The 14,440-nt window shown below is 47.4% G+C and overlaps 1 protein-coding gene and 1 pseudogene across 3 annotated transcripts in view; both read left to right on the forward strand.

Annotated features, from left to right (window-relative positions):
- The window catches only part of FAXC (failed axon connections homolog, metaxin like GST domain containing), a 310,211-nt gene that overhangs the window by 77,140 nt on the left and 218,631 nt on the right, over positions 1 to 14,440 (forward strand). The gene's annotated exons all lie outside the window — the stretch shown is intronic.
- LOC132538172 (abl interactor 2-like) lies at positions 350 to 3,928 on the forward strand (annotated as a pseudogene). The gene is made up of 2 exons (XR_009549636.1): positions 350 to 1,660; positions 3,687 to 3,928. The product of XR_009549636.1 is annotated as an abl interactor 2-like (transcript).

The raw sequence follows: 14,440 nt of genomic DNA on the forward strand, positions 1-14,440 counted from the left end.
TTCAAATCACATCCCCAGTTAGGGCAGAGCTGGGATTGGATTTCAGACTGGCTGTTCCCAAGTTCACTTATTTTTCTTCCAGATCTTGGTGGGAGTTACACACGCACGCACGCATACACACCAGCACATGCACACACACATTTTCTTGTTTTAACATTGGTTGATAGCACTATAAGTTTTGGGAAGTATGACTTCACACCTCGCTGTGTGTCTAGGCCTCACTGCAGCCGATCAAGCGACACTCTTTAGAACTTTCTTTCTTGGCCCCCTCCCCCGTCGCGCGCCTGCGGAGGGGAGGTGTTTCTTGCTCCTCTCTCCTCTCCGGTGGCCCGAGGAGGATGTGAAGGTGACGGAGCTGCAGATGCTGCTGGAGGAGGAAATCCGGGGGGGGGGGGGGGGGGGGCGCCGGGCCCGCTTCCACGGTTACAGGAACCTGGAGCCGGTGGCCGACTACCGGGAGAACAACTACATCCAGTCAGCAGACAGGCAGCGAGCCCTAGAAGAAAGCAAAGCCTATACCACCCAGTCTTTAGCGAGTGTTGCCTACCTGATAAATCCTTGGCCAACAATGTACTGCAAATGCCGGATATCCAGGCATCCCAGCTACGGAGGATGGACTCTTCAATCAATCATATATCACAAACTGTTGATATTCGCAAACAGAAAGTTGCCAGAAGAGAAATTGGTATTTTGACTACCGATAAAAACACTTCCAGGACACATAAGATTATTGCACCAGCCAACCTTGAACGGCCAGTGCGTTATATTAGAAAGCCAATTGACTATACAATTTTAGATGATATTCGGCATGGAGTCAAGGTGAGTACCCAGAATATGAAGATGGGTGGGCTGCCTCGCACAACACCTCCAACTCAGAAGCCCCCCAGCCCCCTTATGTCAGGGAAAAGGACACTTGGGTGGCACTCCCCCTGTCGCACACTGGAGCCAGTGTGTCCTCCAGTGGAACCCAATGATTACGTACCTAGCCCAACCCGTAATATGGCTCCCTCGCAGCAGAGCCCTGTGAGGACAGCTTCTGTGAATCAAAGAAATCGAACTTACAGCAGCAGTGGGAGCAGTGGAGGAAGCCACCCAAGTAGTCGGAGCAGCAGCCGGGAGAACAGTGGAAGTGCGAGTGTGGGGGTTCCCATAGCTGTTCCCATAGCCCTACTCCCTCTCCTCCCAGTGTCTTTCCAGGCCATCCTGTTCAGTTCTACAGCATGAACAGACCTGCCTCTCGCCATACTCCCCCGACAATAGGAGGCTCGTTACCCTACAGTCGCCCTCCTTCCATAACTTCACAGACAAGCCTTCAAAATCAGATGAATGGAGGACCATTTTATAGCCAGAATCCAGTTTCAGATACTCCACCTCCACCACCACCTATGGAAGAACAAGTCTTTGATGAGTCACCTCCTCCACCGCCTCCCCCTGAAGACTATGAAGAGGAGGAAGCAGCTGTGGTTGAATATAGTGACCCTTATGCAGAAGAGGACCCACCTTGGGCCCCAAGGTCTTACTTGGAGAAAGTTGCGGCCATTTATGATTATACAAAAGACAAAGAAGATGAGCTGTCCTTTCAGGAAGGAGCCATTATTTATGTCATCAAGAAGAATGACAATGGTTGGTATGAGGGAGTCATGAATGGAGTGACGGGGCTGTTTTTTTTATTTAAGAAAGGATTAATTAACAAAACCACAGGGTAGGAGGGGTACAACTCCACACAATTCCCACCACCCAATCTCCACATCCCACCCCTCCCCTGATAGCTTTCCCATTCTCTATCCCTCTGGGAGCATGGACCCAGGGTCATTGAGGGTTGCAGAAAGTAGAAGGTCTGGCTTCTGTAATTGCTTCCCCGCTGAACATGGGCGTTGACCTGTCGGTCCATACGCCCAGTCTGCCTCTCTCTTTCCCTAGTGGGGTGGGTCTCTGGGGAAGCTGAGCTCCAGGACACATTGGTGGGGTCTTCAGTCCAGGGAAGCCTGGCCGGCATCCTGATGACATCTGGAACCTGGTGGCTGAAAAGAGAGTTAACATACGAAGCCAAACAAATTGTTGAGCAATCATGGACCCAAAGGTTGGAATAGTGGAGAGGAAGTGTTAGGGAGGTACTCACTGCAAACTCTAGTGTACTTCTGCTTTCAGGTATATATTTTGCAGTAGTTTATGGATACATGTGAACATAAGCTCTCTCTCACAAAGACTGGTGTATATTTAGGTTATGGGACTTTGTTAGAAAGTGAACTACCTGAGATGAAATTAGAGTGTACTATAAAAGGAAAGGTCTCACCCGAGTAATGAAGCTGAAGGGTTGTCATTCCACACGTGAAGTCTCTGGACACAGTCTGAGGTGAAGCATGTTGAGGTGGCAATCGTTGCGTTGGTTAGGTTGTGATCGGCGGATGCAATATTATTTGATATGGATTGGGAGAGGCATACGGGAAAGTGGGCCCTATCCAAGGGTTCCAGGACTGGGGGAAGTAGGGGCTCTATAGTGGAGATGTGAGGTTCCTGCTGTCTTAGGGTTCAAAAAGACAATCGATAGTTAATGTTATCATCACATTATTTGGTAATTGGGTTAACTTTGAAAAGTCCTTTTGTTAGGGTTTGCTATACAGTACCCAGTATCTTGTATATAGCTGTGCTATTGGATGCTTCTAATCTACTTGGTCTAGGCTTTTGAGAGAGTCCGTATATCAAATACACAGCCTATATATTAAAAAGATTCAGTTTGTGTTTTGAGAAACTTTGAGACATACAATTGATTTTCCCCCTCTCGTATTAATTAACTAGTTATTTATATGACTACATTTTACTAGGAGTGTACATATACACCATTCCCACCACCAAAAGACTGTGACCCATCCCTCCCACCCACTCCCACCCCCCACTGGCCCAGGAAGCTGCATGTCTACCCCTCACCACAGGGTTTTTACTTTGGTGCCCTACTTACAATTTGGTCAGGTCCGGCTTTTAGTTTCCCTTTCAGATCTTCTTCCTCAACTTCTGTTGATGAGTGGGATCATCCCATACTCATCTTTATCTTTCTGACTTAGCTCACTTAACATAATTCCCTCTATCTCTGTCCAAGATGGGTCAGAGAAGGTGGGTTCATTGTTCTTGATAGCTGCATAGTATTCCATTGTGTATATATACCACAGCTTTCTCAGCCACTCATCTGTTGTTGGGCACCTGGGTTGCTTCCAGGTTTTAGCTATTATGAATTGTGCTGCTATGAACATAGGAGTACACACCTCTTTTTGGTTGGGTGTTATGGAGTCCTTGGGGTATAACCCCAGGAGAGGAATTACTGGATCATATGGAAGGTCCATGTCTAGCCTTCTGAGAGTTCTCCAGACTGCTTTCCACAGAGGCTGGACCGATTTACATTCCCACCAGCAATGTAAAAGGGTTCATCTGTCCCCACATCCTCTCCAGCATTTGTTGCTGCTGTCCTTTTTGATGTATGCCATTCTTACAGGCGTGAGGTGGTATCTTAGTGTTGTCTTAATTTGCATTTCTCTGACGATCAGTGACCTAGAGCAGTTTTTCATATGTTTGTTAGCCTTTTGGATCTCCTCTGTAGTGAATGTTTTGTTCATATCCTCTGCCCATTTTTGGATGGGGTCATTTGCTTTTTTGGTGCTAAGTTTGCTGAGCTCTTTATATATTTTGGTGATTAGTTTCTTGTCTGATGTCTGGCATGTGAAGTCTATCATGCACTATTCTGAATAAAGCTCAGCAGGGCTGCTTCCCTCACTCAGAGTAGGCAGGTCTTCCCAGATAATCATAAGGCCCTGGGGATCCCCCCTTGAGTGAATTGAAGGATACAAATGATAAAAAGTACTTGTGGGTTTCTTGTTTGTTTGTCTGTCTCCCAGTATTATACAAAAAAAAAAAAAAGCGCAAGCTGAGTTTGAATAAATGAGTCTTGCTGCCATCAAAAAAAAAAAAAAAAAAAAAGAACTTTCTTTCTTTCCCTTTTTCAGCTGCCACCAGGGTTGTTGCTGGGCTTCTGTGCTGCCTGATGAACCCACCACTCCTGGCAGTAAGGTTTTTTTTTCCTTCTCCTTTTTTATGATTGATAGGACAGAGAAATTGAGAAGGGAGAGGGGACAGAGAAAGAGATGCCTGGGAGTCGGGTGGTAGCGCAGTGTGTTAAGCGCACGTGGCGCAAAGCGCAAGGACCGGCATAAGGATCCTGGTTCGAGCCCCCGGCTCCCCACCTGCAGGGAAGTCGCTTCACAGGCGGTGAAGCAGGTCTGCAGGTGTCTGTCTTTCTCTCCCCCTCTCTGTCTTCCCCTCCTCTCTCCATTTCTCTCTGTCCTACCCAATAACAATGACATCAATAACAACAACAATAAAACAACAAGTGCAACAAAAAGGAATAAATAAACATGTTTAAAAAAAAGAGAGAGAGAGACACCTGTAGCTCTGCTTCAGCATCTGTGAAACTTCACCCCTGCCTGTGGGGACCAGGAGCTTGAACCGAAGTTCTTGTGCATGCTGATGTGTGCACTTAACCTGGTGCACCACCGTCTGGCCTCTAGAATTTTATTTCAAACTTGAGTGGGATGGAAGCATCTGTTTTTAAAATAATGATCTCACATACAGCTCTAAAGATAACATTTACTAAAGAGGATATTTTATTACCAAATATGGTAGCAACAATTACCAAGTAATATCTATTTATAAAAAACAAAGAGCTGTGGTATTACACACAAAAGGTCAGTTAACCTTATAGTTGGGCATGAGGGAAGACAAGCCCTGGACAATGGCAGGGAGGCGGTGGTGTTCAACGTGGGTCTGGAAGGCTGAGTGGCGACTCATCAGACACTGAGAGGTAGCGGGGAGAGGGATCTTGGGGAGGCCAGTGGTGGAGATCGTGGGGTTTAATTCTAATGAATTAAATTGTGAATTTGTAGAGGATCATATGGCTATTGGTTCCAAATCTATTTAATATCTTATTTATTGCTTACTGGATAGAGACGGAAATAAAGATGGGAGGGAAGATAGAGGAGAGAGAGAGAGAGAGAGAGAGAGAGAGAGACACCTACAGCACTGCTTCACTGCTTGTGAAGCTTCCCCCTGCAGGTGCAGACCGGACTGGGGGCTTGAACATTGTAACTTGTGACTCAACTGGGTGCACTACTGCCCAGCCCAGCCCTGTGCCTCCATACTGAGCAGCAAAGCTCTAGAGAATGGGGAAGGGCATCCGGATGGTCAGGTATGTGAGGAACTTCCTCTGTGCAGCCCTGTGACACAAGTCAGTCACACAAGAACCGGATTCAGGTGTTGGTCACTCTCTGCATGGACCAGCCTTGGGGTGAAAACAACTGTGGTCTCGGGTTGAAGGACGCTCCTAAAACAGATTTTCTCATGTGAATTTGCATGGGGTCAGATAAATTCTGCTTTAAGTCAGCTGCTGCAGCCACGCTTATCAGCAGCTTCTGTACCGAGTTATATCAGTAAAGAGAAAATAGAAAATAAGACCTATTTAGGGCTCCCTCTTCGATATTAGAATATGCTGTTGCACCACTGTCACATTTCCAACATTTCATGTATATATTACAAATGCAGTAATTAAAAAAATATCCATTCTGGTTCATTTATCTGTCACTAGTTAAGCTGCAAATGATGTGGGAGCTAGCAGGGAAATCTTAAATCTTTCATTAGCAAGGGTCGTCTCTAGAGAGACTACCATGGCAATGCACATTTTCGGATGTATTTCAAGCTAGCTTGAAATACAAGGGTATCTTTCTACATTCCTGAAAGAAAAATCAATTTTTTAAACCTCCCTGAGTGACGGAGGTTTTATTTGGTGCAGGGGAGCTGGGCAGGTGGGTGGGCAGTCTGCTGTATTTCCTCCTGGACCCAGAGCCTGGCTTGGTTTTGTGATTGATCTGGTCCATTTCACGATGGGCTTAGCACACTCTGTAGATGTGAACCTTAGGATTGATCCTGGAATGCCCTCATCTGACTGGATTTCCTCTCCTCCACTATGCCGAGTGTTCTTATTTTTAAAAATTTTATTATTCATTTAATAATGATCAATAAGACCGTAGGATAAGAGAGGTACAATTCCACACAGCTCCCACCACCAGAGTTCTGCATCCCCTCCCTTCCATTGGAAGTTTTCCTGTTCTTTATCCCTCTGGAAGTCTGGACTCAGGGTCATTATGGGGAGCAGGAGGCGGGAGGTCTGGCTTCTGTCATTGCTTCTCCACTGGACATGGGTGTTGGCAGGTGGGTCCACACCCCCAGCCTGTCTCTGCTTTTTTTTTTTCTTTTCTTTTAACTGTTGCCTTTAAATTTTGTATTCGTGTTTTAATAATGATTAACAAGATTGCAAGATACTGGGGCACACAGTTCTCACCTCCAGAGTTCCATCCCTTCCGTTGGAAGCTTCTCTGTTCTTGATGCCTCTGGGAGGCAGAGACATGTTTCTGGTCTTAGAAGCCAGCCGGAGAGGATGCCAGCTCCCCCACAAGAGGGCAGCAAATGCTTTCCATCCTAGTTCTGTGTTTCTGCCTCCCGGGCCGGCCTCGATTAAGTCAAGAGATAAAAATCTGACACTGATGGGAGGAGCAGGACCTCGGTTTATTTCCCTGCACGACTTGTACACATTTCTGGCGTATCCTTGCTAGTACCGTCGGTCGCTGGAGCGTGGCAGGTGCTGGCTGGTGGCCCAACCCAGGCCTATGGGCTGGGGAGACCTGTGGGGAACAGCCTCCCTCTCTGCTGAGCGTTCACAGGCAGGCTTATCCCCGAGGACCAGACCCTCACAGCCAGAAGGCCTCTCCTAGTGTACATACGTGTTTCCTGGTTTTGGCTGCCCTGGCTGGGTCTTCATGATCCCTGACTGTCTTTGTTGCTGGATGGCTAGATGCCGCTCAGGGGCCAGTTTGTCTGCGTGAAGCACTGAGCTCAGAGGGACTGTGTCCTGGGCAGACAACTTCCCCTTGTTGGCCTGGGAGGAGAATGCTGCCCTGCTGGTAAATGCCTGAGGTTATTCCTATGTTAGCTCTTTTCGTGCATTAATTAAAGTTTAATTATTATTATTTACTGGTTAGAGACAGTCAGAAATCGAGAGAGGGAGAGAGACAGAGAGACACCTGCAGCCCTGTTTCACCACTCGTGAAGCTTTCCCCCTGCAGGTGGGGCCGGGGGGCTCAAACCTGGGTCCTTGTGCATTGCTACATGTGTGCTCAACCAGGTGTGCCACCACCTGGCTCCTATTTTATTTCTTAAAAAATTATTATTATTATTATATTTTGCCAGAGAAGTACTCAGCTCTGGTTTATGGTGGTGCGGGGGATTGAACCTAGGACTTTGAAGCCTCAGGCATGAGAGTCTCTGCATAATCACGGTGCTATCTACCTCCCTCCCCTATTGGTTCTCTTTAAAAGGGAACGTCTGAAAAAAAACCCAAACAATGCTAGGAACAGCAAAGTTGCTAACTTAGTGCTGTGCTTTGCATTTTGTGATCCAGGTTTGAGCCTGAGCCCCCCCCCCCCCCCCAATACACCGCAGGAAGCTTTGGTGCTGGTGTTTTACTTCCCTCTCTGTCTACCTCTCGGACTCTATATGAAAACAAACCCAACCAAACCACACAAACAAACAAAAGATCCAAAGAGCAATTTGAGGGTCTCACTGAGGTGTATCCAGCTGTTAAATGATAACGTTGTGTGTGAGGGTGGCCGTGTGTCTTAGGCATCAACATTTTAAGATGCTTCCTCAATAAAGCTGAGGAACTTTGCTCCCTTGGAAGGGGAGGGATGAATGATGCCAAGTCCAGGGCCAAAAGAGATGAAGAGAGGACTGCATTTGCTGAGAGCGGGCTTGTCTGAAGTGTGCCTGTAGGCACAGGCGCCCGTGTGCAAAAGAAGCTTCTATTTGTTTGTTTCTCTCATGAGACACAGGTAAAGACAGTGGCAACGAGGGAGGCAGAAGCAGCGCTCCGGCTAATATGATGTTGGGGCTGGACCCAGAGCCCCTGCTGGCAGGTCTTATCACCATACCACCTGCAGCCCTACAGAGGCTTCCGTTTGGAAACAGTTCTTTTTTTAAATTTATTATTAGACAGAGGTAGACATTGAGAGGGAAGGAGGAGATAGTGAGGCAGAGAGACGCCTGCAGCCCTGCCTCACCACTCGTGAAGCTTTCCCCCTGCAGGTGGGGACCAGAGGCTTGAACCCCAGTCCTTGTGCACTGTGATGTGAGCGCTTAACCAGGTGCGCCACTGCCTGGTCCCTTGGTAACAGTTCTCCTTCTTCCCCTCCTCCTCCTCCTCCTCCTCCTCCTTCTTCTTCCAGGGTTATTACAGGGTTTGATGCCTGCATCATGAATTCACTGCTCCTGGAGGCTATTTTTTTCCCTTTTGTTTTATCATTGTTGTGGTTACTCTTATTGTTGTTATTTATGTCATTGTTGTTGGGTAGGACAGAGAGAAATTGAGAAAGGAGGGGACAGAGAGGGGGAGAGAAAGATAGACACCTGCAGGCCTGCTTCACCGCCTGTGAAGCGACCCCTCCTACCAGTGGGGGGCTTGAACCCAGATCCTTAACTCTGGTCTTTGCGCTTAGCGCCATGTGCGCTTAATCCACTGAGCTACTGCCCACCCCCTTGATAACAGTTCTTTATTTAAAAAAAACTTTTAAAACATTTTTTATTATCTATTTATTGGAAAGAGACAGCCAGAAATTGAGAGGGAAGAGGGAGATAGAGAGGGAGAGAGACAGAGAGACATGTGCAGCCCTGCTTCACCACTTGCAAAGCTCTCCCTCTGCAAGTGGGGACTGGGGACTTGAACCAGGATCTTTGTGCACTGTAATACATGTGCTCAACCAGGTGCGCCACCACCCGGCCCCTTGGTTCTTATGATGACTATTTCCATGGGTGCTGGTCCACTGTGAGGCAGATTCAAGTCTTTACCCACGTTAATTCTTTCTATCCAAACTACAAATAGTCTTTTTTACCTTTTCATCAAACCTCATCATCCTGTGTGCACTAATTATATAAGTCGTTGCAAATTACCGCTTCCGTTTTCTCAGTGATCTCAAAATGAAGAAAAGCCTGCCTCTCAGAGCTGATGGAAAGTGGTGGTATTTCCATGTGTAGACGAGGAAACAGCGGCACAGAAGCCTCAAGGAGCACGTCCAAGACGGCTCAGCCAAGCCGTGTCAGAAATACTTGCTAAGTCATCAGTACTCTTCCCAAATATGATTTTTAATGGCGACATTAAGTTTCATATAAATATACCCTAATTACTTTAATTACTTCACTAATTTCAGTTGATTATATCCTGATGTAGTTTTTTTTTTCTTTTTAAATGTCTTTTCCCAGGGCATTACACACCGTGTGCTAGGTGCTGGCTGCTTTATAGACAGTCATTTAGCGGAGTTGTCCCTGCTGATTCTCAGGCATCTGTGACACAGAAGTTGGGATAGCAAGGACCCTCACAGAGCTCCTTTAAAAAATTTTTTTTCCCTTTTGTTGCCATTGTTGTTTTATTGTTGCAGTTATTATTGTTGTTGTTATTGTTGTCATCATTGTTGGATAGGACAGAGAGAAATGGAGAGAGATGGGGAAGACAGAGAAGGGGAGAGAAAGACAGACACCTGCAGACCTGCTTCACCTCCTGGGAAGCGACTCTCCTGCAGGTGGGGAGCCGGGGGCTCAAACCGGGATCCTTCCTCCGGTCCTTGCGCTTGGCAGTCGTCTCGTCCATGGGCTGCCTTTCCACGGGCCCCGGGGACTGAGTGGGTGAGCGTGCTGGGGCATCAGACACACGCCGCTGGGCCTTTCACTGGGTGATGCAGGTCTCTGCAGTGTGAACAGGCGGCCTTGCCATTCCCACGGCACCTTGTCGCTTCTGCGAGAAGCCTGACCGGGGCTCTCGCTGCCTTTCTTTCTCCTAAGCTGTGCAGTGGAGCTCAGGCGTTGATGGAAGCGACACAAGTCTGACCTACAGGGCAGGGCGGCCGGGTACAGCGGAATCTGCTCCATCAGGCCCCAGCGCCATTCGGAAGGAAGCGCAGCTGGACTGGTCTTTACATCACCGTCTTCTAGCTGAGTGCCTGATGTGGAGTCCATGCTCCTGAGGGCGGGCTACGGCCGATGGAGATATTGGTGCGGCATCTGAAAAGGGTGGTGCTTTTCCCATGAGGTAGCTGTTTTTTTCTTTTCGTGTACGGGAGTGTGTGTGTGAGTGTGTGTGTTGGGACTGTAGTACCCTTATTTCTTTCTTCTAGTCTATGAGAAAATGATCTTCAAAATCCCAGGTTCAGTTCCCTGCACCACCATCAGTCAGACCTGAGAAGAGCTCTGATAAAATAAATAAATAATAAGTAAGTAAATAAATATCAAAAATAAAAAAAGGGAAAAAGAAAAAATTATCCTATCAAATAAAGAGTCACGAGGGTATCTTACGTGCAGCCCTGCGTCACCACTCGTGAAGCTTTCCCCCTGCAGGTGGAGACCAGGGGCTTGAACCTGGGTCCTTGTGCCCTGTGACATCTGCACTTCACCAGGTGAGCCACCGCTTGACCCCATTCTGTTGAGATCTTGGACTGATTTCTCTTCCTGTGTTGCTGTTCTTGCAGTTCTCTTTACTCAGCCCACTGGACGCAGATTTCTGAGGGCAGGACTATCGTCTTGGGAACATGTTTTGATTCCCAGAGGTACACAGTTTTAGCTCTTTATTGCTGTGAGAGTCTTGTAACGACAGCCTTTTATTACCTTTTACTCGGTTTGTAGTTTTACTGGGATCAGCCGGTGGGTTCAGCTTGTGTCCCTTACAGTGTTTTTGTGACCACAGTTAGATGGTGATTTAACTACAGATGCCTGAAGGCTGCGCTGGGAGGCTGGCAGGAGGAGCCTCCACCTCCACACAGTCTCCTGGCTGCTTGTTCATGGCAACACCCGGTAGTCAGTCGCCTGCACGGTGACTCCGGGCCCCACGGGGCCAGAGCTGCAGTCTCCTCGCGTCCCCAAGGATGAAGCTTAGAGCCCGCACTTCTCTCGCTGGGGAGTCCCCAGACCATCCTGTTAGATTCCAGGAAAGGGTTAGTAAATGACATCTTTCTTTATCTTTGATAGCTTGTTACAAAATTGTAAGATCACAATTTATAGCTTCACACCACACCCCCACCAGAGTTCTGTCTCCCCACCCTCCCAAAGACAAGCACCACAGTTCTCATGGGTCTCACTTTGCTGGCTTGTATTTTGTTTTTTGCAAGCTCATGCGGATCAGATGTCTAGATTCCGCATATGAGTGAAGCCATCTGGGAGCTGTCTTTCATCTCTTTCCTTACTTTGCTGAGCATCAGCAGCTCCAGCTCCACCCGTTTCACCCCAGAGGACACAGCGTCTTCTCTGTAGACTGCAGAGTGGCCTTCCATGGAGTGTTCACCCCATAGCTTCTTTCCCCAGTCGTCTGCTGACGGACACTAAGGCTGCTCCCACTTTAGGCTGTTGTGAATGATACAGCTATGAACATAGGGTGCATAAGTCCCTTTGAATTTGTTTCTGTGTTTTCTTTGGATAAATGCCTAAGAGTGATTTTGGTGGGTCATAAGGTAATTACATTAAAAAAAATTATTTATTTATTGGGGGATTAATGTTTTACAGTCGACAGTAAATACAATAGTTTGTGCATGCATAACATTTCCCAGTTTTCCACACAACAATTCAACCCCTTCTAGGTCCTTCTGTGCTAACCTGTTCTAGGACCCGAACTTTCCCTCCCCCTGCCCCAGAGTCTTTTATTTTGGTGAAGGTAATCCCATTTTTATTTCTAATTTTTTTTTTTTTTTTTTTTTAGCCAGAGCACTGCTCAGCTCTGGTTTATGGTGGTGCAGGGTATTGAACCTGGGACTTTGGAGCCTCAGGCATGAGAGTCTCTTTGCATAACCATTATGCCACCTACCTCCACCCTGCCTTTTTTTTTTTTTTTTTGCCTCCAGGGTTATCGCTGGGGCTCAGTGCCTGTACCAGGAATCCACTGCTCCTAGAGGCCATTTTTTCTTCTTTTGTTGCCCTTGTTGTTGTAGCCTTGTTGCGGTTATTATTGTTGTAATTGATGTCGTCGTTGTTGGATAAGACAGAGAGAAATGGAGAGAGGAGGGGAAGACAGAGAGGGGGGAGAGAAAGACAGACACCTGCAGACCTGCTTCACCGCCTGGGAAGCGACTCCCCTGCGGGTGGGGAGCCGGGGGCTCGAACCAGGATCCTTACGCCGGTCCCTGCGCTTTGTGCCACGTGCACTTAACCCAATGTGCTACCACTTAACGCTCAACCCCCCTACCCTGCCTTTTTATTTGTTTAAGGACTCTCCATACAGTCTCCAAAGGGGCTGCCCCAGGTGCATTCCCACCATCAGTGAGCAGAGTCCCTTTTTCTCCACAGCCTCTCCAGCACCTGCCCCTTCCTGGTTTGTTGATGGAAATCATTCTGTCAAGTGTGAGATGGAATCTCAGTGTAGTTTTAATTTGCTTTTCTCTCTCTCTCTCTGTCTCTCTTTTTTGCCTCCAGGGTTATTGCTAGGGCTCAGTGCTTGCACCAGGAATCCACTGTTCCTGGAGGCCATTTTTTCCCTTTTGTTGCTCTTGTTGTTTTATCATTGTTGTAGTTATTATTGTTGTTGTCATTGCTGTTATTGTTGTTGGTTAGGACAGAGAGAAATGGAGAGAGGAGGGGAAGACAGAGGGGGAGAAAAGGCAGACACCTGCAGACCTGCTTCACCGCCTGTGAAGCGACTCTCCTCGAACCAGGATCCTTATGCCGGTCCTTGTGCTTTACGCCATGTGTGCGACAGCACAATATGTCATAGCCAAAACCTGGAAGCAACCCAGGTGTCCAACAACAGATGAGTGGCTGAGCAAGTTGTGGTCTATATACACAATGGAATACTACTCAGCTGTAAAAAATGGTGACTTCACCGTTTTCAGCCCATCTTGGATGGACCTTGAAAAATTCATGTTAAGTGAAAAATTCATGTTAAGTCAGAAACAGAAGGATGAGTATGGGATGATCTCACTCTCAAGCAGAAGCTGACAAACAAGATCAGAAGAGAAAACACAAGTAGAACCTGAACTGGAATTGGCGTATGGCACCCAAGTAAAAGACTCTGGGGCGGGTGGGTGGGGAGAATACAGGTCCAAGAAAGATGACAGAGGATCTAGTGGGGGTTATATTGTTATATGGAAAACTGGGAATGTTATGCATGTACAAATTATTGCATTTACTGTCGAATGTAAAACATTAATCCCCCAATAAAGAAATTGAAATAAAAAAGAAAAGTCAGGCCAAGCAAGTATCAGGCATCGCTGGGCAGTGAGGTGAGGCCCTTAGGACAGGGAAGAAAACACACAGAGGCAGGGAGAGAGGGAGAGGCTGAGGCCGCCAGGACACAGGCCCCCCTTTGCGGTGTGTATTGTTGCCTCTATTGTCAGAGGAGAGAGGGGGCCGCCACGCCCCCCGCCCCCCGCCAGCAGGCCAGTCTCTCTTCTGTCTTCTGTGTCTCCTTCCCTAGTCAGTCTTTATGCCTCAGGCTGACACCTGGCGCAACCAGGTGTACGGATACAGCAGGTGTAAAGGTGTGCGTGCAGAACACGGACCTGGAGCTAGCGAAGGGGCGTGGAGCCGAAGCTACCGTGGGCTTCGAGTCAGGGCCCAGCCCCGTCCTGACCGGATTCTTTTTGGTCTTTTGCCTCCAGGGTTATATCTGTCGCTGGGCACCGTGAATCCACTGCTCTGGTGGCCATTCTTTTCATTTTTTTTTTTTTTTAATGGATAGGACAGAGAGAAATTGAGAGAGGAGGGGAGAGAGAGGGGCAGAGAAAGATAGACACACCTGCACACCTGCTTCACTGCTTCTGAAGTGACCCTCCAGGTGGGGAGCTGGGGGCTCAAACTGGGATCCTTGTGCTTGGCGCCATGTGCGTTTAGCCTGCTATGCTACCACCGACACTCAGTCTTTCTTTTCTTTTCTTTTCTTTCCTTTTCTTTTCTTTTCTTTTCTTTTCTTTTCTTTTCTTTTCTGTGCAGAGGGAGGAAGCTGTGGCTTCAGGTGAGACTAGGGTTTGAAGCTGAAGCTTAGCTGCTTAGGGCTTGAAGACCCATGTTCGGAGCTGCTTCACTAGGCTCGAACTCTTTCTGGTCATCTTTCTACACACAACATCATGTGGTTACTTTGGGATGTAGGGAAGAAAGAGGAAAGAGTGTAAGACTGAAACCAGGACAGGAGGATCATTAAATAGCAATTTAAAGGGAAAGAAGGTGAACTCAAGTGAGAAGGATTAAATACATGTATAGAATTTAGCACGGCTTAAACTTTATTATTTAAAATTTTTTTATTATCTTTATTTGATAGAGACAGTCAGAAAGGAGAGGGGAGGAGGAGAAAGAGAGGGAGAGAGACAGGGACACCTGTAGT

This window comes from Erinaceus europaeus, chromosome 4, assembly GCF_950295315.1.
Source record: "Erinaceus europaeus chromosome 4, mEriEur2.1, whole genome shotgun sequence".
Taxonomy (NCBI): domain Eukaryota; kingdom Metazoa; phylum Chordata; class Mammalia; order Eulipotyphla; family Erinaceidae; genus Erinaceus; species Erinaceus europaeus.